Source organism: Bos indicus x Bos taurus, chromosome 14 (assembly GCF_003369695.1).
Source record: "Bos indicus x Bos taurus breed Angus x Brahman F1 hybrid chromosome 14, Bos_hybrid_MaternalHap_v2.0, whole genome shotgun sequence".
NCBI classification, from domain to species: domain Eukaryota; kingdom Metazoa; phylum Chordata; class Mammalia; order Artiodactyla; family Bovidae; genus Bos; species Bos indicus x Bos taurus.
In genome coordinates, this window is record NC_040089.1 from 80,922,209 (window position 1) to 80,944,613 (window position 22,405).

Genomic DNA, 22,405 nt, shown 5'->3' on the forward strand with positions numbered 1-22,405 from the left:
AGGAAAAATATGCACAATTACACACAAAAAAGTGTAACAGCCGACAAATATAAGGCGCGTCCATTGGTGCTGTGTGAGTAGAACAGGGGACGTGAAGAACGGACACTTCCCCAGCGTGACTCTCAAAAGTAGAGCTGGGCTCAGATTATGAAGGACATGTTGCATCATGAGAAAGAGTTTAACCTCATCTCCCAGGTAATGAAAAGCAATTTCTAAGCGGGAAACTAGTATAATTTGCTTTATAGATTAGAAAGAATAACCAATTGGAATAATGGAGAGACTGAAGACAGATAATAAGAAGGTTATTTAAACAGGTCAAATTTGATGACAAGAACATTATCAGAAAGAATAGAAAGGAGGGAGCAGATTCTGGATACCTTTGAAGAGTACCTTCTAAAGCCCTTGGCGACTGATTAACTATGGACCTTAAAAAGACCTGAAGTGAAATTCCTCGGCTGAACAACTGAATGGATGCCTGGCAACTTTAACCCAACTGGAATGCACTAAAAAGAGAGTCAGGAGATCATAGCATTTGTAAGACACAACAGCAAGTACTCAAAATTTGAAAACTAAATGATTGGTTTAATTTTCATTCAACTAGTAAATCAATTAACTATTTTCTCATCACAATGAAAAGCCATATGAGGCCGATAAAGGGCCTGTTTAATATTCTGCTCCTGAAAACATCATTAAGACATAGTTTGATATAGACACAAGTGAGACAGAAGACTTTAGCTTCCCTGACTTCTTGTAATGAAACCATGGGGCGTGCAGCTTATTTTCCAATCCTGATGTCATAGTCCATGTAAAGGATACTTGTTCAGCTTCACACTTATCTTTCTCCTCCCCCTCACTCAGTCTAGGGGAGATGGGCTGAATTACCTAACAAGTCACTGAGTTTGGAAACTAGTTAAGTGTTAGTTCAAGTCCTCCAGAAAGTCTATGCAAGATGGGATGAGACACCCAAGAGGTTACTGGAGGAAGTGCCCGTTAAGGATGAGGGGAGAGGAGACAGGGAAGGCAGAGAGAGCCTTCATAATGCAGTGCGGGTCTGACAGCTGCTAAGGAGCGTCAGTAACAGTCTCAGACCACAGTACCATTCCGAGAGTCTGGGCAAGGTCAGCGGGGCCCTCACAAGGAGGCTGCCCACGAAAAAGCCTGAGGAAGGAGTGGCACTAGTCTGCAAGCCCTGCTCAGTCAGCGGTGAGAACAGCCCTAGGAGTGGCCGAGCTGGCTCCAGAAAGGGCAGAAAGTGGGGCAGTCAGCCAATCAGGCTCCCAGCCACAGAAAACGCAGGCACCGCATCCGCCGCTCAGCACAGGAGAGACTGAGCATGCGCTGTCTCGCACCTTCCCCCTCCTTTTCTTGGGAACCAGACTCCCCACAAATTCTTAGACACTTTACTGCTCCAGGTCAGGACATAAGATCTACCCTATGGAGGGCAAGGAGTCCTGTGTTTATTTTTCAGGGAGGAAATATCTTTGTAACAGAAAGGAGGATGAATCTTTGGGGACCGACATACACAAGGAGTGATGAAGGCTTCTGGGGTAAGCCATGACCCATGACTTCAGGCTTTTTTGTTTGTTTGTTTACTTTGACCATGTTTAGAAATTATCAACCTTGAAATCTACTACAATTATGCATTTGTTGCTTTGTTTTGCTGTTCCTGCCCTGGCCTGAGAGACTGTGAGCTTCAAGCACAATGGCGTTTTTTCACTTGCCGTTGATCACAGCTTACAGAGGCGCTTTCTTTGGGAGGGCAGTGACATCTGCCCCAGGACTAACACGATGATGGCCGTAACAAAGGCGGGGTTGCGGCTTCATCTAAGGAAGATCTACAGCTGACTCAGGAGGGCTACAACAGGCTCAGGAGGAGGGCTCCTTAGACCACACAGGTATGGCTTCCTAGGCAGCCATGGCTGAGGCAAAGCTCAGCTTTAAGAAGCAGTCTTTTTACACAGAGGCCCTAAAATTGGACAAGAGACAGAACATTTGCTTCTCTTGTGCTTAAAGGATTTAGCTCATGCTAACCCAAGTTTTGCCTATGCTACACTACACTAATGAGTTTCCAGATTTAGATTTTCAATGTCAGGCACAGATAAACAGTACAAAGAAGACAGGCAAAAACTAGAGGCTTTGACTATGGGATGGAAGTGAGAGACTCCCTGAGATTTTCTGTCTGAAAATTTCTGTTCACCATTAAAAGTTTCTGAATTTTGAAAAGCAGCAGCCATGTCTCAAATGCAAGATCTGGAAGAGGACATGGTCCACAGAAGTGGATTTTGCTCCATGCTCAAAATTCTCCAAGTCAGGCTTCAGCAATACATGAACCATGAACTTCCAGATGTTCAAGCTGGTTTTAGAAAAGGCAGAGGAAGCAGAGATCAAATTGCCAACATCTGCTGGATCATGGAAAAAGCAAGAGAGCTCCAGAAAAACATCTATTTCTGCTTTATTGACTATGCCAAAGCCTTTGACTGTGTGGATCACAATAAACTATGGACAATTCTGAAAGAGATGGGAATACCAGACCACCTGACATGCCTCTTGAGAAACCTATATGCAGGTCAGGAGGCAACAGTTAGAACTGCACATGAAACAACAGACTGGTTCCAAATAGGAAAAGGAGTACATCAAGGCTGTATATTGTCACCCTGCTTATTTAACTTCTATGCAGAGTACATCATGAGAAACGCTGGGCTGGAAGAAGCACAAGCTGGAATCAAGATTGCCGGGAGAAATATCAATAACCTCAGATATGCAGATGACACCACCCTTATGGCAGAAAGTGAAGAGGAACTAAAAAGCCTCTTGATGAAAGAGGAGAGTGAAAAGGTTGGCTTAAAGCTCAACATTCAGAAAACTAAGATCATGGCATCTGGTCCCATCACTTCATGGAAAATAGATGGGGAAACAGTGGAAACAGTGTCAGACTTTATTTTCTGGGGCTCCAAAATCACTGCAGATGGTGACTGCAGCCATGAAATTAAAAGATGCTTACTCCTTGGAAGGAAAGTTATGACCAACCTAGACAGCATATTGAAAAGCAGAGACATTACTTTGCCAACAAAGGTCTGTCTAGTCAAGGTTATGGTTTTTCCAGTGGTCACGTATGGATGTGAGAGTTGGACTGTGAAGAAAGCTGAGCGCCAAAGAATTGATGCTTTTGAACTGTGGTGTTGGAGAAGACCCTTGAGAGTCCCTTGGACTGCAAGGAGATCCAGCCAGTCCATTCTGAAGGAGATCAGCCCTGGGATTTCTTTAGAAGGAATGATGCTAAAGCTGAAACTCCAGTACTTCGGCCACCTCATGTGAAGAGTTGACTCATTGGAAAAGACTCTGATGCTGGAAGGGATTGGGGGCAGGAGGAAAAGGGGACGACAGAGGATGAGATGGCTGGATGACATCACCACCTCAATGGACATGAATTTGAGTGAAATCCAGGAGATCGTGATGGACAGGGAGGCCTGGCATGCTGCGATTCATGGGGTCGCAAAGAGTCGGACACGACTTAGCGACTGAACTGAACTGAACTGAACACTAAAGGAAAAGTTAAACTCTTACTGATTTCTCCCATTTGATTTTACGACTTCTGGACCAATTATCAAGCCTGGCTTCACAGCAAAGCTAGATCAAGAATATTTTCTGTGATAGGCAGTTAAACATATGGCTAATTTATATTTTGGATGAGATAAAACCTGTAGGAGTTTAGAGAAAATAGTTATCAAAGAAAAATCAGGACAAGAGTCATAACATCAGAAAATTATCATTTGGAACATCTACCAATGAAGATCCTTCTTAAGTCATTTATTTCCTAATTGATAAAAATCTCTAGCTTAAAAAAAAAAAAACTTTTTATTTTATATTAGGGTATCATGTTCATGCTCAGTCGCTCAGTCATGTCCAACTCTGCAACCCCATGAAATGCAGCCCACCAGCTTCCTCTGTCCATGGGATCTTCCAGGCAAGAATATTGGAGCGGGTTGCCATTTCCTCCTCCAGGGGATCTTCCTGACCAAGGGATCAAACCCATGTCTCCTACATTGGCAGGCAGATTCTTTATCACTGAGCCACCTGGGAAGCCCTGAATTGGGAGATAGCCGATTAATCTGAGAGTTTCAGGTGAACACAGAAGGGACTCAGCCATACATACATGGATACATGTATCCATTCTCCTCCAATCCCCTCCCATCCAGGCTGCCACATAACACTGAGCACAGTTCCATGTGCTATACAGTAGCTCCTTTCTGGTTACCTATTTTAAATACAGCAGTTTTTACGCGTGTAGCTTTTTTTAAAGTCAAAATCTTCCTTTTTCATACTTCCAATGCTAGATTCAGCTTTGTCTTCTGGGAAAGCTTCAAAATTTAGATATTTTGATTTCAGAGATTTTCTGAGGAATAAAGTTTAAACTAAATACATTAACAAAAATGAGAAAAAAAGAATATTTTTTTTCTGTGTTCCTTCACTTACATATCCTTGAGTCAGTGCTGTGGTCTTTGACAAACAACACTTACTTAGACTAGATCTTGAGTTCTGGATTCTGGAAATATTACTTTGCCTTGTATAACTGTTCTAGGAACTAGGGATTGGCTCATTTCACAATTTGTTGTGTCTGCCTAAAGCCGACACTTTCTGATGTGCATTTGGTCTCTTTAAAAAACAGTGCAGCTCATAAAACAAACATTTGGCATTAGACAAATATAACTTCTGCGACTCTGAAGGACCTGCACCCATTGCAGGAGCAAAGAGTCCAGCCTGCAGCTGTTAAAAGAAACCCAACTCTGCCAAGGACTGAGAAATGACTCCAGCTGAGACTGAGCAGAATATTAAGTTAAACAGAATGGATTTTGCACTTAAATTTCTCTGGCATTCTACAACACAAGGGCAACAGAATTTGATTTTGGACTCTATTTCCTTCACGCTTTTTCTTAAACTTGAATTGATGAGCTGGTTCTTTTCTGCCTGCTCTCCAGGTCTCTCTGTATACTTCTTGCCCCAGAGGCGGCGCGGGTGCTTGGCCCTCTGACTCCCCACTGAACTCACCCCCAGGGAGGCACCAGCAGGACAAGAGGGAACTTAGCGCACGTGTTTATCCCCTCTGTTCCTCCCAGGCCGCGGTGAGTTTTTCTCTCTCTGTGTAAGGTGGCCCTCTCCATGCAGCTCCTTTCTCCAGAGTCTGAGGCTCCCCCGCTCCATGGGTCCCTTCAGGCCCAGGGTGGTATCAAGTACCCGCTCCTGATAACCCCAGGAGGCTGTTCATCCTTCTTCACTTCGGACGCCTTGTCTCCACTGCAGTCAACAGTTCTTTTATTAAACCCTTCTCTACTGCCCAGCGTGAGCTGCCATCTGCTTCCTACTAGAAGTTAATGGATACAGCCTGGAAGGGAGTTCAGTGGACAAGTTGTATTTCTCCCTGGGAATCTGGTAATAAGAAGAGGATTGTATTTTATGATTTTTCATTTGCTCTCTTTGAAGAACGTCTGATCGCCCCTTCTGGATATGTGGTTGGATACATTTGGGATGTGAAGTAACATATAAGTGAACTTCAGCCTTCAGTGCAGAGAAGTCTTGGAGGAGGTAATTTAACTGGTTATTGTTTTGTCCTAGAGCCATTTGAGTGTAAAATCTATACTGCCTACAAGTGGCCCCAGTGAGTACTCAAAGGAGCAGTAACCAGTATTCACGGAGCAGCCTCAGGAGAAGGGTCATCCTGAGAGATGCCTGCTCCCCTTTCTGGCTGACAGGGCTATAACTATGGCTGACCAAAGACTTAATAGTTAAGCCCCAGATGTTAAAGAATCTGCCTGCAATGCAGAAGACCCGGGTTCAATCCCTAGGTCAGGAAGATCCCCTGGAGAAGGGAATGGCAACCACTCCAGTATTCTTGCCTGGAGAATCCCATGGACAGAGGAGCCAGGTGGGCTACAGTCCATGGGTTGCACAGAGTCAGACACGACTGAATGACTACCACTTTCACTTCCCAATGGATTAAGGTGCAGAAGCTTAGGCAGTTCTCATGGTGAGAGAAGTTGAATGGCCACTCCCGATGTTCCCCTGGATGCAGAAGGAACCTCATTAGTGAAACGCTGCTGGCCTCTCTCTACCCACAGCCCCCCAGTTCCCGACCCCCTAAATGATGTCACATGACTGGTGAGTCCATGAGAAAGTGGGTATGAAGCCCTTCTTCCGGGCTGTGTGTTCCTTCAGGAAGCCTCTGCCGACAGTGAGCAGGCAGTCCGTTCAGCTCCAGCCACAGACTCCCACCCTTTGGTTTGCGCTGTGTGCGCAGAAGGCTGCCTTAATCCAGGCAGTTATGACTTCCAGAGTTCAGTATGAAGAAACATATTTGTATACAAACACAGGCCATATTCTAAAGTAAAAGCTTTATGTGGATCAGAGATAATATTTGGACTTCCATCTGCCTTGCTCCTTGGAGAACAGAGGTAGTATTTATTTGTCATCCTCCATGATCTCAAAAAAAGTTAAAAGTTTCTCAAACCAAATTCTGTATTTTGCTAACATGATTTCTTGGCATTTATACTAAGTAAATACTAATAAAGTTAATATCATTAACCTACCATCAAAGACTGGCTTTCCCCAGGGGCTCAGTGGTAAAGAATTCTCCGGCCAATGCATGAGATGCAGGTTTGATCCCTGGGTTGGGAAAATCCTCTGGAAGAAGGCTCAGAAACCCACCCCAGTATTCTTGCCTGAAGAATTCCATGGACAGAGGAGCCTGGTGGGCTACAGTCCATAATAGCATTGAAGAGTTGGATACAACTGAAGTGACTTGGCAGGCATGCACCATCCAAGACTAAGTTGTGATTTCATTATTTGTTTCACAAGAAAGGTAAATGCTATAATTCCCAGCAAAAACATAAAGCATTAAATTATATAGCAATCAAGGGAAAACCAAAAATAATATATCTGCTATTGTTTGGAAGATTTCAATTTAGTAAGCCAAAATGAGCATGTAATTCTTGAAAAACCCACCTTGAAAACTGAATTAAAATAAATGGTGGAATTTTTCACTTAGTGTTACCTCTCCTGAGTCTTCCATCATTTTCTGTTCAGATAAACTACCAGCTTTGTTTCTTCTTCTTTGTCCTCAGTGTGGAGAATAAAGGTCAAAATCTGAGTGTGCATCTCTGTGGTAACTGTGACTGCTGATGAGGGCGTCGGGGAAGGAGCTGCTGACACCAGGTCAGTTAGAATGACAGAAAAAAGCGTTGCACTGATAAGAGTCAGACCTTCCTTGTTTTGTGTCGTGTCTGATAGCCAGCGGAGCACACAGGGTAAGTGCTGGTTGACAAAGATACGCTATTATGTGAAAACTATCAGAGTTCAAACGAGGAAGATTTCTGCTTGGGAGGAATATTTCTGGGTTAAACAATTGAAGAGCTGCCAGAGCAGGCCACTGGAGGGCCATCGACAGCCCTGTTGAGAAAAAGACAAGGCTGGTGGGGAATTTCCCAACACGAGTCCCCATGAGCCCAGCACTGGTACTGGTGATTTTGTGACATGTCTCTCTGGTGGTGGAGTTCACTTCCTGAACAAACCCTTTTTTCAGCAAGGTTTGAGCCAGTCTGCACTTGATACCAAGAACACAAGACTGACTTGTCCCAGGAGGGACAGTAAGTCACAACACAAGCAGTGTGGACCAGAAGAAGAATGCTCTGAGTACACCAACGGACGATGCAGCTCTGCCAGGAGAACCCAGAGATTCATGGGAAGTTGTTCTACTCATAAACTACATCTTGCGAGGAAAGATGACTCATTGGAAAAGACCCTGATACTGGGTAAGATTGAAGGCAAAAGGAGAAGGGGGCGGCAGAGGACGAGGTTATACTGTATCGCCAACTCAATGGACATGAATGTGAGCAAACTCTGGGAGATGGTGATGAACAGGGGAGCCTGGCATGCTGCAGTCCATGGGGTCGGTCTCAAAGAGTCACACCCAACTTAGAGACTGAAAGAGAACAACATGGAAAAACCAATGTTTGAGGAAGGAAGGGGTATTTCACAAATGAGGAGTGTTCTGCATTACTGCATCACCCCGTGCTCATCAACCATAAACGTTCATCCAACATCAGCTCAGTGTCAGGAACTTTGCCAGGCAACGGAAATACCTGCTCTCAAGGAACAGTCAAGTTGAGGATACAGAACATATTTATGAAGTGTCAAACAACATAATAAAGTAGTAGATAACTACATAACAGGTCAGTCAGTCAGTTAGTTCAGTCACTCAGTCGTGTCTGACTCTGCGACCCCATGGACTGCAACACACCAGGTTTCCCTGTCCTTCACCAACTCCCAGAACTTGCTTAAACTCATGTCCATCATGTCAGTGATGCCATCCAACCATCTCATCCTCTGTCATCCCCTTCTCCTCCTGCTTTCAATTTTTCGCAGCATCAGGGTCTTTTCAAATGAGTCAGTTCTTCACATCTTCACAGTTCTTCACATGGTGGCCAAAGTGTTGGAGATTCAGCTTCAACATCAGTCCTTCCAATGAATATTCAGGACTGATTTCCTTTAGGATGGACTGGTTGGATCTCCTTGCAACCCAAGGGACTCTAAAAAGTCTTCTCCAGCACCACAGTTGAAAAGTATACAACAGGCAATAATGAAGAAAGCCAAATATCCCAGTTTTAGGGAAATATACCAATATCGGGCTAGTAGAATTATTTTAATAAGAGAATAGAACCAAACCAACATCCTTGAGTACTGGTATGGTTTTTCCAGAAAAAAAAGTTTTCCTGTGTCAATCATACAAAAAGAGGTTAAAGCAGAGAGCTGGGATGGGAAGGGGGCAGTAGGGAACTTGGGTATGAGGGACACTAGTCTCTCTGGGAAGGGGCATCTGATGTACAAAGACGACTGAGAATTCTGGAGTGGTTCTAACGGTGAGGCGTGAGTTGTCTCTGGTCAGAGGACACAGGCTGAGAGCTAGGCAAAGAATGAGGCTATAAGTGGTCAGAGGTGTGAGCAGAGGTTTAGGCAATGACTGTTAGGCATTCTCTAACTTAAACCTCCCTACTCTTCCTTTAACATGGTGCATCAACAAAGCCTAAGCAAGAATTACCAGGGTCTCAGTTGAGTTGAGGATCATTTAAAAAGACCTAGTACAAGCACTGTGGGAAAGAATGACAGGAATGAGGTTAGTTCTTCCCCACCCTGCAAAGGATCAGGAGGGGTAAGGCAGGGAGTCAGGGGGCTGGGCAATGTAGGAGCACCGCATGGAGCGGCTATCTCCTAAGTTATCAGTGGTCAGGAAGGCAGAAGACACCTGAGGATCAAGCTCTGTTCATGAAGAAGACTGAGCAGAAGAAACTGGGGCATTTGGGTCAGAACAGTCGAGAAACAGTATTCTTGGAATGGCCAGAGATAATTAAGGTTCATTGTGTGTGCGTGAGTGCTTAGTCGCTCAGCCGTGTCTGACTCTAAAGGTTCTCTTTAGTGAATCTCATTTTCTGTCACAGAAATTTATGGGAGATTTGCCATACCAATTTGCATATAAAGATAGTTTGCTGTGACTTGATAATAACAGATCTGATAACTTAGGGCTGCACTATTCAGAAGGTAACTGTCTGTCTCTTTGCCCAGGTCAGTCCTGATTTATGCCAGTTTTCCCAGCGTAATTATCAGTGGTACGCACTTTCACTATCAAGAGAGTCCCAGCTTGAATAATAAATACTGCAACTTCTCTAACTGAGCACAGCATCAGTGACAAAGAAAAGAAACACGCCGCTTCAGAAGAGCAGACGTCACTGAAGAATGGAGATTGGTTCTGAAATGCATCTTGAAGCAACAGAGAGCTGAAATAAAGGGAAAATGTAATGATTTTCGGGGAAAAAAAAGTGGCATGTGAAAATAATGTCAAATCTGGCATTTTTGCTGATATAATGTATTGAACTCTTTGCACGTGTCATGTATGGTTTTCTGTGATTTTTATGTAAGAACATTTTACTCCCCATAATAACCCTACATAGTAGATACTGTTATTAGTTCTCTTTTAGTGAGACATAGATAGTGTACTTAATTTACCCAAGCTATACAGTGAGAAAGTAGCAGAGCAGGAATCAAATACAGACAACCTGGTCTATCTAAATACACTGCCCATCAGGGAATAATGAGCAGATTTATTTTGGTCAAGTTTTTGATGGGAGAATAGCTGTAGATAAAGTTGGCAAGATGGATTAAAGGGTCTGCAATACCTAGTACAGCATACATACTTCATTCGCTACATGGCACAGACTTAGTGAGGGGTTTTGAGATATTGATTTGGGCAAGTCTTATTTTCAAAAGATTTATCTTTGAGAGAAGCATACAGAAGGAGTCAGAATTAGACTTAAAGGTTGTTTTAATTGTACTGGTTTATAATCTCTAATTCATTATGCTTGCTACCTTTACTCTACACATTGATATAAACGTAGGTGACATTTTTAAGAATTGCCTGCAACTGAGATTTACGGAGAATAAGATTAACAATCAGAATGTAGAAAAAGAAAGTTACCAGGGAGGGAGATACACACAGATATTTGAACATATAAATATTTATTGTTTAGAGATAGGTATCTATGACAAAGCCCCAAAGCTGAGGGTGAAACCCTGTAGGAGTGGATTAAGTTAAAGATGAAAGGAGGAAGGAACAGTAGGACTATGAAATGAGATCAGTGTTTCAGGAAAGACTGGCATGCTGCTTGCTAGTAAAGTGAGCTCAATGGACAGAAATTTCAGTTCAAAACAAGAAAGAATTTTCAAAGAATCACAACTCCACAAGTGTGATTCTATGGGCATTTGTTCCCAAATTCCTATATTCTAAAAGTTAATCTACTGAATGTCACACAAAAATGGGAAAGAAATGTAACTGACAGAGCATATACATACATACACACACGCACACGCACACACACACAGAGTAGATAGTAAATGTTTAGTAAAAGAAAGTGCAACATACACAGTACACACACTATAGGTAAGCTGGTGAGAGAGGGACAGAGATTCCTAGGATCCATGCGTGCTCAGTCGCTCTAGCCATGTCCAGCTCTGCAACCCTAGACTGTAGCCCACCAGGATCCTCTGTCCATGTGGATTCTCCAGGCAAGAATACAGGAGCGGGTTGCCAGGCCCTACTTCAGGGGATCTTCCCCACCCAGGGACCAAACCTGCATCTCTCATATCTCCTGCATTGGCAGATGGGTTCTGTACCACTAGCACCACCTGGGAAGCCCTTCATAGGATAGGCAGATATTAACTAGATACATGAACGTCCACGCAAATAGGCAGATAAGTATTATTACATTTTTTAACAAATTTCCCAATTTCCAAAATGTGAGAACCCAATCAAGACTCCAAGAGTGTAAGGGCTATGCCTGAATAATGATTTGCATGGTCCATGTACCAGTAAATGGGAAAAGGAAAATGACTGAAGGCTTTCGTAATTATTTCTAACATCTGGATTTGGACAATTAGCATTTGTTATTGAGGTGAAAATTGGGTACTATTTCACAGTATTAAAAATCTAGTGAGTATTGGAGTTGGGGAGATCATTTTCCCTAAAAGGTAAAAAAACAGTTAGAAGTATTCTTTCATCATGTGAGAAAAATGAATTCATCATGCTTCTTTTATAAGCATCAACATTTGGGGCATCCTACTACATCCAATGTAGTGCTTTTTCATGTACTGGGATTGTGTACGTGTGCATATGTATGATACAAAATGAAAATTATATTTCTGAAAAATTAAATTATATTCATCTCAAATAGTAAACTTAAAATTGTTAAAACTCCTATGAAAGCAACTCAGTTAAAATCATATGTATTTTATTTACCCTGATACATATGTGATATATATATAGTATATATACACATAGAGTCTCACCTCCTTTGCCTAGGTAGCTTATATCTCTTAGTAGCCCAAAGGAAAATTCCAGTACAGAACCAGACACTTGTCTTCTAATGGTAATATAAATATTATAATATAATATATATTATATATAATATACTCAAAGTAATATAAATATTACTTTAAAAATGGATTCTGCAGCAGAACAGGAATAAAAATATGTTCATTTTAAATCATTTATTTCAGTAGAAAGACAACTAAAGTTTTTTATTTATATTTTTAGCTTATGTAATGAAGTCATTATTTCCAGACAATAATTCTTCTGTCCAATTGCTTGAAACCACTGTCATAATAATTCGATTTAGATTGGAAAGAAACAGTCATAGTCACTTTTCAATTAAGAGATATTTCATTTTCCAATACCTCCATTTTCTTCATTTCTTCTAAAACTCATTATAAACTAAATTATTTCATTCAGACCAGGCAATTTCTGAAAACACAATCAAGGGTTACAGTATAAAATGAATTTTTAATTTTTTAGTTTATCTTTTTCTAGGGAACATTGTACATTAACAGGTAGAAGCTCCAGCTTTTGAAAATATTTCCCTAGGGCAGTACATTTGCAGTGAAAAACAACATTCAGGAAAACTATAATTTTTCTCCAGGATTAGCATAATATAGCACCATTAAAACATGCTTTGTAAGACACGAATGTTGTCAAGAAACAGTGATTGGTGTATGATCAAAGAGAGCAATTAAAAGGAAGTTAAAAAAAAACAATCCCAGGTGTGTGGATTTTTAAAGTCAGGAAAATAAAAATGTATTCTTCATATGCCTATGCATGTGTATGTATGTGTGTTAAAGCTATAAGTTCTGAAGAAATGCTACTCCCTGAAAATTAGTAATCAAGCAGGACTTTATAACACCATGTGGAAGGGCCAAAATAGAGCTTATATATTATAAATTTTTTTCCTTTCCTTTATCAAGTTTTTATTTAAAATATATTAAATATATTAAATTAAAATAATAAATATACAATAATATATTAATAAAATATATTATGTTGTTATATAATTAAATTATTATATTATTTATATAATAAATATAAATTAAAATATATTAAAAACTTAATAAAGGAAAGGAAAAAAATTTAACTATAATTCTTAGCTCCAAGAATTTCACCACTTTACATATGCAGTTAAGTCATTAAATCTTTTCAACAGTTCAGTAAGGAAGGTTGTTATCACTGCCTTTATTTTATGGATGAAGAAAGTGAAGCTGAAAAGAAAAAAAAGGAACAAATTACCCAAGATCATACAAATTGTGGCAAAGTAAAAATTTCAAACCAGATATCAATTCAAAATCCTTCTCTTACTGACATGAGGATTCTTTAATGTACTATACTATAATTTACCTAGATAATGTACAACAAAGTCAGCACTGAAAAGACAAGAAAATATTGATAGCCATTTAAGAGAGTAATGTGCTGCTGTTGCTAAGTCGATTCAGTCGTGTCCGACTCTGTGCGACTCCATAGACGGCAGCCCACCAGGCTCCCCCGTCCCTGGGATTCTCCAGGCAAGAACACTGGAGTGGGTTGCCAATTCCTTCTCCAATGCATGAAAATGAAAGGTGAAAGTGAAAGTGAAGTCGTGTCTGACTCTTAGCGACCCCATGGACTGCAGCCTACCAGGCTCCTCTGTCCATGGGATTCTCCAGGCAAGAGTACTGGAGTGGGTTGCCATTGCCTTCTCCGAGTAATGTGCTCGTAGCTATCAAAATTTTAAACATAAAAAAAGTTTATCCTTTTACCCAGTAATTCACTTTTAGGGAATTTCATTCATAAAACTGTGCCTACACCACAAAATTGTACATAACAATGTAAGATTATGGTGATTCTACACATACATACATAAAAAGATCTCTAAGATGTATCTTTAAGAGTAAAAGAAAAATAGAATATTACAAGTAACATGATCTTATTTATGAGTTATATCAAATTACAAATAGAATATTGATAGATAAATTGATAGACATATTGAGAAAGAGACCTTCTTACCATCCAAAGATCTTGCAATCTGATTTACCTTTATTCCTAGAAAAGAGCCCACATTACATTTCGAAAACCAAGAATTAAAATGTTTCCCTCACGGGTCTATTGGAGCTTCAGGACTGAATCCACGACTACTATATTCACTGTAAAATACATCTGACATTTACCATTTTAAAGCACTTTCGCTCAGTTCTCACAATATCCATAATCAAAGTATCCCAGAGCAGACAAAAGCCATGTTATACTATTCTGCCATTTTATGCTAATATAAACTCATATTTATTCATTTGACAAGCATTTATGGATGGTTTACTATGAGCCTACTCCTCATAATATGTGTTGTCAGGGTAGAAAGATGAATCAGATTGGACAAAGATCCTACACTGAATAAAATGAGCAACCAGAGTGTATGTGTTGGGAGAAGCAGTGAGTTACATGATACATGCACAAAGAACGTAATTTAAGGAAAAAGGGAATAGATGACATCAAAAAGGCACCAAAACATACAAACTACGGTCTCAATGATGTGCAAATCTCGAAGCCTAGGGGTCTTCTGTAAGAGTCAAAACTCCGAATTCAAGTTGTTCATGTCACTTTCTTTGCTTGTTTATTCACAACAGTTCTTTAAGATGGTACTGATCCCACAACACTCTACTCTGTGATAGAACCAAGGGACAAGCACACAAAGTCAGAGACAAGGGAGTCGGATCTGCTGAGGCGGCTCCACTTACCAACTGTTTGGGAGCATCATCTAAACCCTCCGAGCCTCCGTGTGGTAAACTGGATTTTATAAAAGTGATCGCACCACCACTTCTCTTCAGAACCTTGTCGCTTCTGTACCAAGAGGAGACGCCAGTCTCCCTGCCTTGCATCTGGGTGCCCCCATACTCACACAGTCACCCAGGGAGCAGAATGCTGCAAGCTGCACTGCCACTCCTTTCAAGGCTGCTGATACCAACGACCTCCCTCCGCCCCTCGCCCCTCTCCCTCCGTCTCTTTCCATCTCGTCCTCCCTCTCCACTCCTAACGCTCACCCCTGAAATCCACCCACCACGCTCACAGTCCTCAGCATCCATCAGCACCAACTACTCAACTCGTCAGTGGACGAGCCTTCACATGACCACAGGCTCTGCTTTCCAGGCTTCCAACTGAGGTCTTGGACACTGTGGAATGGAGAGATAAGCCATCCCCATCTGAATTTCGTGTCCACAAATCCATGAGCATAACAAATGGTTGATTGATGTAATCTGTAACAAGGGTAGAGTAACTAGAACACCCAATTTCCTCATCAGAACAAAGTGAGGAGAGAGTGGGGGCAAGAGAGTGGGATGGAATTACGAAATACAAATACATAGTAATATATAAAATAGATAAGCAACAAGGGTATAACGTACAGCACAGAGAAATATACTCACCGATTTTTAATAACTTCAAATGAAATATAATCTATAAAAATATTGAATCACTATGAGGTACACCTGAAGTTAATAACATCAATAAACTATATTTCAATTAAAAAAAAAATTACTGAGACTTGTTTTGAGGCCTAACATGATCTATCCAGGAGACTGGATAGATCCAGTCTCTGTTCCAGTCCTCGATTCCAACATCCATTCCATGTACCCCTGATAGCAGTCTGAAGTTTTTGAGTGGCATATTCTACAGGTATTATGAAACACATCTGATCTAATGTATTGTTTAAGGCCAATGCGTACTGACTGATTTTTTGTCTGGATGATCTATCCACGGATATAAGTGGGCTATTAAAGTCCCCTACTGTTATTTACATTACTGTCGATCTCTCCCTTTACATCTAAAGTTACTATTCACTTTACGCGTTTAGGTGCTCCTGTGCTGTGTGGATAAACACTTACCAATACGATATCCATGTCTTGCTCTGACCTCCTTTATCATTATGTAATGGCCTTCTCTGTTTTTGGCTACAGTCTTTCTTTTAAAGCTCAATCTGTTTGATATGAATATTGGTACCCCAACTTTCTTTCCATTTCCATTTCCATGGAGCATCTTTCTCCTTCCCTTCGTTCTCAGTCTTTGCATGCCTCTAGATCTGGAGTGAATCTACTGTAGGCAGCATATCCAATCAGCCACCCTCTGTCTTTTGACTGGAGTGTTTCTCCCATTTACATTGAAGTGCTATTGACAGGTATTGCTTACTGTCATATTGTCAACTGTTGTTAGTTTATATCTGCTCCGTCCTTTTTGTGATCTTCTCCCTTGTAATTGGATAGCTTTCTTTTATGCTGTTTAGGCTCCTTTCTATTTTGTCCGTGTGAACCTATTGCACATTTTGGTTTGTGGTTTAGCACACAGTTCGTATACATCAACCTGTATACAGTGGTTTACTCTAAGCTAATAGTTGCGTAACTTAAAATGCTTTCTAAAGGCACTACATTTTTAGTTCACCTTCCCACATTTTTATGTCATATCTTTTTATGTCTTTTTAGTTTGTATCTCATGTACTTATTATAGTGGATTTTATGACTTTTGTCTATTAACATTCATACAACCTTTTTAGGTGGCTGAACCACTGCCTTCACTATATATTTGCTGTTACCAGTGAGATTTTTTTTCTTTCATATAGTTTCTTTTTCCAAGTTATGGTTTTTTCTTTCCTGCTTAAAGAATACTCTCTTAAATTTTCTTGTAAGGTCAGTTTAGTGGTTGTGAACCCCTCTAGTCTTTGCCTGTCTAAGAAACTCTCTCTCTCCTTCGATTCTGAATGATACTCTTGGCAGGTAGAATAATCTTGGCTGCAATTTTTTTCCCCTTTTAGCCCTCCCTTCTAGCCCGCCAGTTTTCTGCTGAGAAATCAACTGTTAGCCTTATGGGGGCTCCCTTGTATGGGACTAGCTGTTTTCCTTTGCTGCTTTTAAAACCTTCTCTTTAGCATGTGCCATCTTAATTATGATAGGTATTCATGTGAATCTCTTTGCCTTTATCTGACTTGGGACTTTGTGTAATTCCTCGACCTGGATATTTGTTTCCTTGCCCAGGTTAGAGAAGTTGTCAGTCACTATTTCATCAAACATGCTTTTTGCCCCTTTTTCTTTCCTCTCTTTTTGAGACTCCTATAATGCGAATGTTAGTATGCTTGATGTTGTCTCTGCAGTCCCTTAAACTACTCTCGTTTCTTTTAAGCTCTCTCTTCTTTTTGCTGTTCTCGTTGGGTGCTTTGCAGTACTTTATCTTCTAGATCACTGATCGATTCTTATCATTTTATATGCTGTTTATTCCCTATAGTGTATTTTTTATTTCAATTTTTGCATTTTTCAGCTCTGACTGGTTTTTTCTTTTGTTTTCTAAGTCCCTGTTGACATCTCCTTCTGTTTCTCCATTCTCCTCCAAATTTCAGGAAGCATGTGTATGACTATTACTTTGAACTCTTTATCAGGTAAATTATTTATCTCCATTTCCATAGGATTTCTTCCTGGGGTTTTATCTTGTTCTTCCACAGGGAACATATTTTCTGTCTCCTCATTTTGTCTTTCTCTGTTTCTACGAATTAAGCAAAACAATTACCTCTCCCAGTCTTGACGTGTGTGTGTAGGTGAGCCTCCTATGTAGACCACATGTGTTGGCTGGCGCTGAAGTGGGCGCCAGCTGAGGGTGGCATCCAAGAGTTGCCTTCACAAGACGGCTGGAGCTGGGGCAGGTGCAGACAGGGCGGGGAAGGGTCTGGGGTATGCCACGTGAGGCCCACCTTGGCAGGATGACTGCGGTGGGCACACTAGGGGGAGACCGCAGAGCATGGCACGCCAGGGCCCCCTCTGGGGGACAGTGGGAGCTGGTTTGAGCCAGGGCCCAGAGGCACATTGACAGGGCTCTGGTAGACCAGCCCAAACACTTTCCTGCTTACGCTAACAAAGTGGCAGGGGAACACAGGAAAACGGCATTCTGCTCACCAGTGCGTCTCGTCTGCCCAGGAGAGCTCCAGAAGACCCCCACCGACAGGCTGATGCTCCGGTTAGCACCAATGAGTGGACTTCCTGCATGTACAGTCCTCTCGCCCCGTACCCCAGCGCAGGCAACGCCGACAGGCCGATGCTCCAGAGTTAGCACCCATGAGTGGACTTCCTGCATGTACAGTCCTCTCGCCACGTACCCCAGCCCAGGCAAGTCTGCACATCGGCCCTCCCAGCTATGCCTTCCCCCTGGAGCTACCACGAGGAGGGGTTCCCACTGAGGCTGCGCCTCCACCCCTCCTACCCTCTGGAGGCAGTCTCTCTCTCCTTTGTTGTGCAGAAGCTGTTCAGCTAGTCCTTAGTGCTTCTTCAGGAGAAGCGGCTCTATTAAGTGAGTATAAATTCAATGGGTCCATGGAAGCACGTGAATTCAGGGTCTTCCTACACTGCTCTTCTTGAAGTGGAACCTACTCCCTTCCCCTCTGCATTTGTTCTCTACATAGTAACAAAAGTAATTTATAAAAAGTAAATTTGAAAACAAAAAAAGTAATTTGAAACTTCTGCTTTAAAAAGAAAAAGGAGATCTTCTTCCCCTTATTTCTGCCATGAAGTACAACTGAAAACCCTGGAAACTGTACATAAAACAAACATAAGAAGACTCTGAAAAGTGGAGAGAAGGCAAACTAGCTAAGTACATATGACAGAGGAACCAGAGAAGAGTTAACCTGTGTTCTCTTTTAAACTCATATGCCCCAGATTTGGAGGTGAAGAACTGGCAACTCAGAAATGCCAACAGACATACACAAACAAAAAGCCCAAACAGAAGCCACACATCTTTGGGGATCTGAGAGGGATAGATACACTTGGAAATGAGAGGGGAAGCAAGAGTCGGGGGAGAGGGTTTTGTTAGTGAGGAACAGCTGCCTGGGCCGCTGCCTCCCTTTTCTCCTCCTTTCAGTCCCGCTCACCTACTTCTTCCCCCAGACTAGGGTAGTTTACGCTTCAGATCCCCCTGCTACACTTCCAGGCCATCACCTCCCACTCAACTCCACCACTGCCAGACAGGGATCAGACTGTCGGATGAAATCTGGGAACAGGAATGAAGGAAACGAGAAACGGACAGACGGTGAGATGCCAAATTAACCTCTTAACTTCCAATAAATTCTCAAAGTGTCAGTGAAGAAGGAAAAAGAGAGGAAGCTCTACCAAAATGGAGTGCCAATTCATACGTCAGTACACATCATGAACACTCATTAAGAGCTGCAGACTCTTTACTACCACGTTCAATTAAATGGGGAAGATTTTTACGGAAGACATGAACATGTGAGAATCAGCTGAAGGAAGGAGAATTCAGTGAGTTGCTGGGATGTAAGAAAGAAACTTAGGAAAAACTGCGAAGGTGTCAACATAATGATTGAACCAAAAAGGAAATTTAGTATACAACTACTGTTATATAAATATATTAAAATATAAGTAAAGTGTCATTTTTAAGGTCCAAATCAGTGTTGAAACTGAGCATACTAGGAAGCAGCTGAAACCTTGAAATGAGCGTTTTACATATAAATCCATTAATGTTGTATGCAATATACTAATGAATCACTCTAGGCTTTTTGAATTCCCGATAAATATTTTTGGATAAAATTTTCTGATGTTAAAAGCAAACTGTATATATCAGAAACCATATCAAGTGACTTGCACATAACATATATTAATATATATTAAATACCTTTTGTTTTGCTATCCAGTGATTCCTTTTAAAGCTGCTTATAATTTTTTGCTCAACATATATATTTATAACTGTGAAATGCTAAATATTACCACAAGGTGGCTCTTCTTATATTCTAAATTAACTGTATCATGTAAGTAGCACTGAAAAAACAATTTCCATAGAGATTATATTATCTCTTATATGTTCTTTTAAAATGAATACTATTGAAATAAGGCCAGTCTGGGAAAGGAGAAAAATATAATATATTCAACTACATACTCTTTCAATGATTTTGGTGTGTTCATGGTGGAGGAGAGAGGGCAACTGACTTGAAAATCCATGATTTAACCTTTCTCACTTGTATATTTCCAAGAGTGTATTTCCAATTCAATGTTGGGTATAGGATACAAAATGTCAGATATGAAATAATTTACTTGAGGAATGTCTTAACTAACATTTGAGAGAAGCCCAAATTATCAATACAAAACATTCATCCATGCAACAGTTATATATTGGTTCTGACCACACTCCAGACTCTGCAACAGTCAACGTAACAGAAGGGTTCCGAACACAGAGCCTGGAGCCAGACTATCAAGTTCCACTAGTAGTCTCTCCCACCTCACCATCTGTGTCTCAGAAACACTTAACTGCTTGTACCTGTGTTTACTCACATATGAAGTGGGCCCAGTAACACAAGCTATACAAGCCTCCCTTGGAGCCCAGTCGGTAAAATCTGCAAGCAGCGCAGGAGACGCAGATTTGATCCCTGAGTCAGAAAGATCCTCTGGAGAAGGAAATGGCTCCTACTGGAAGGAAACCCCTCCAGTATTCCTGCCCGGAGAATCCTATGGACAGAGGAGCCTGGCGGGCTACAATCCATGGGGTTGCAAGAGTCAGACACGACTTAGCTACTAAACCACCACTCACCAATACAAGGTTATCATGAGAATCAAATACTCAACATAAGTAAAAAGTATAAAAGAGCACTTTCTAAGTTTAGGTACTTAAGTATTAGCTATAAAATTAGGCACTGTAGTTAATTTAAATCACATCAGCAAATTCCTTGACACTCCTCCCATCAAAATTCTTATTTTCTTTTCTTTAGGTATGCTGCTGCTGCTGCTAAGTCGCTTCAGTCATGTCCAACTCTGTACGACCCCAGAGACGGCAGCCCACCAGGCTCCCCCGTCCCTGGGATTCTCCAGGCAAGAACACTGGAGTGGGTTGCCATCTCCTTCTCCAATGCGTGAAAGTGAAAAGTGAAAGTGAAGTCGCTCAGTTGTGTCCAACTCTTCGTGACCCCATGGACTGCAGCCTACCAGGCTCCTCTGTCCATGGGATTCTCCAGGCAAGAGTACTGGAGTGGGGTGCCATTGCCTTCTCCCCTTTAGGTATGAGCAAGCCTTAATAAGGTATTCCCAACAAGCACAAATGCAAGGTTAGTTTAAGAAAGCAATACAACCTCAGCATGGTCCACTCTTTCTTAGGATGCTCACCCTTGGAAGCCAGATGCCATATTGTAAGGAAACAAGGAACAAGACCCAAGGAAAGTCCAGGTGGAGGTGTCCTGGGCAAGAGCCCCAACTAAGGTTCCAGGCAACAATGAGCATCAGCTGGCAGATGCGTGTGAAGGAGCCCACAGGTGACCCCAGTCCCACCTTCAAGCTGCCCTGGGCGTTGCTCAGTAGAACAGAGCCAACCTGTCTTTCCCAAGCCACGCCTGCTCCCTTTGCAGAGGCATGAGCAAAATAAACGCTGTCGCCTTAAGCCACTACATTTGCATGTTTAGGCACTCGCTAAGCTAATAGATAACCAGGACAGGCACTGAACCCATAAACAAGAAGACACAGCTTCTTCCTTCAAAGAGGAGTACAGTGAGTACACAGGGACAGTGTGACCTACTAAGAAAAGGTGTGGACTTCGGAGTCATAGTCCAAAGTCTTAATCCTGTTTGCTGCCAAACACCTCTCTGAGCTCTGCTTTTTCACCTGGAAAATCAAGGTAAATAACAACCCTTGCCTTCAAAGGATTGCTCTATACCCTAGCAAATCACCCCCCTGCCTTGAGTCTTACCTCTCTATTTCTTCCAGATGCCAGAGACAGAGGAATCCACCTGAAATGCAGATGTGATCCTGGGACCTTCTCTCTGTCTGCCCACTGCCCACTCCCAAGAGGAAACTTCTGTTTCTCAGCCTTGCTTTCAGGGCCCTCTGAGACCTGGTCTTCCACCTTCTTGGCCCGGAAAACCCAAAACCAAACCACATAATGAGTCTTGTGAGCAAGCCACTACCTCTGAGCATTAGACCCTGTACTTCAAACAACACAGCAGACGTGGGAAGAGTCCTTTGATTGGTAATGCTGAGGCATGTTCTGTACCCTAGCTGGAATGAGGCTGAGAAAGCAAGGATACGGCAATCTAGAATTTGAGAGTGGGAAGTGGGCTCTGGCCTCTCACAGGGCAGGAATTCCCTAGATGCAGAAAGACACTCAGAGAGTTGGCGTCCGATGAAGTCCACTGCAGAACTGTTACAGGAGCTTCAACCAACTCAGCCACCCACGTGGATGACACTCCCTGGGGAAAAGAGGAGAACTTGAACAAAGCTCAAAGGGGGTGCCCAACTAACTCTGCAACACTTGGGGATTTAGGCAAAAGTGAAAGTTCTCCGTTTCAGCTGGCAGCAGACTGCTGCTCGGTGGGTCTCCTGTTCAGCGGGGCAGGGAGCCCTATGGGAAGTCCTCCAGCTGGCGTCTGTGTGAGAGCTTGGCTCAAGTGGCACCGAGTGTCTCACCTCTGTTCATGGAAAGGCTACTGCGGAGCTGTCGCTACAAGCAGGATTCTGCTGTTGGCAAAGCAGGGACAGCGGCTCACCC

The 22,405-nt window shown here is 42.0% G+C and overlaps 1 long non-coding RNA gene across 2 annotated transcripts; it reads left to right on the forward strand.

Moving 5' to 3' along the window:
- Positions 1 to 1,291: 1,291 nt before the first annotated feature.
- LOC113904467 lies at positions 1,292 to 11,063 on the forward strand. 2 transcript variants are annotated; one of them, XR_003514523.1, is made up of 3 exons: positions 1,292 to 1,547; positions 7,116 to 7,206; positions 9,610 to 11,063. It is a non-coding gene; the product is annotated as an uncharacterized LOC113904467 (long non-coding RNA). The 2 variants fall into 2 exon arrangements; XR_003514522.1 differs by lacking the exon at positions 1,292 to 1,547 and adding an exon at positions 4,255 to 5,580.
- Positions 11,064 to 22,405: the final 11,342 nt, after the last annotated feature.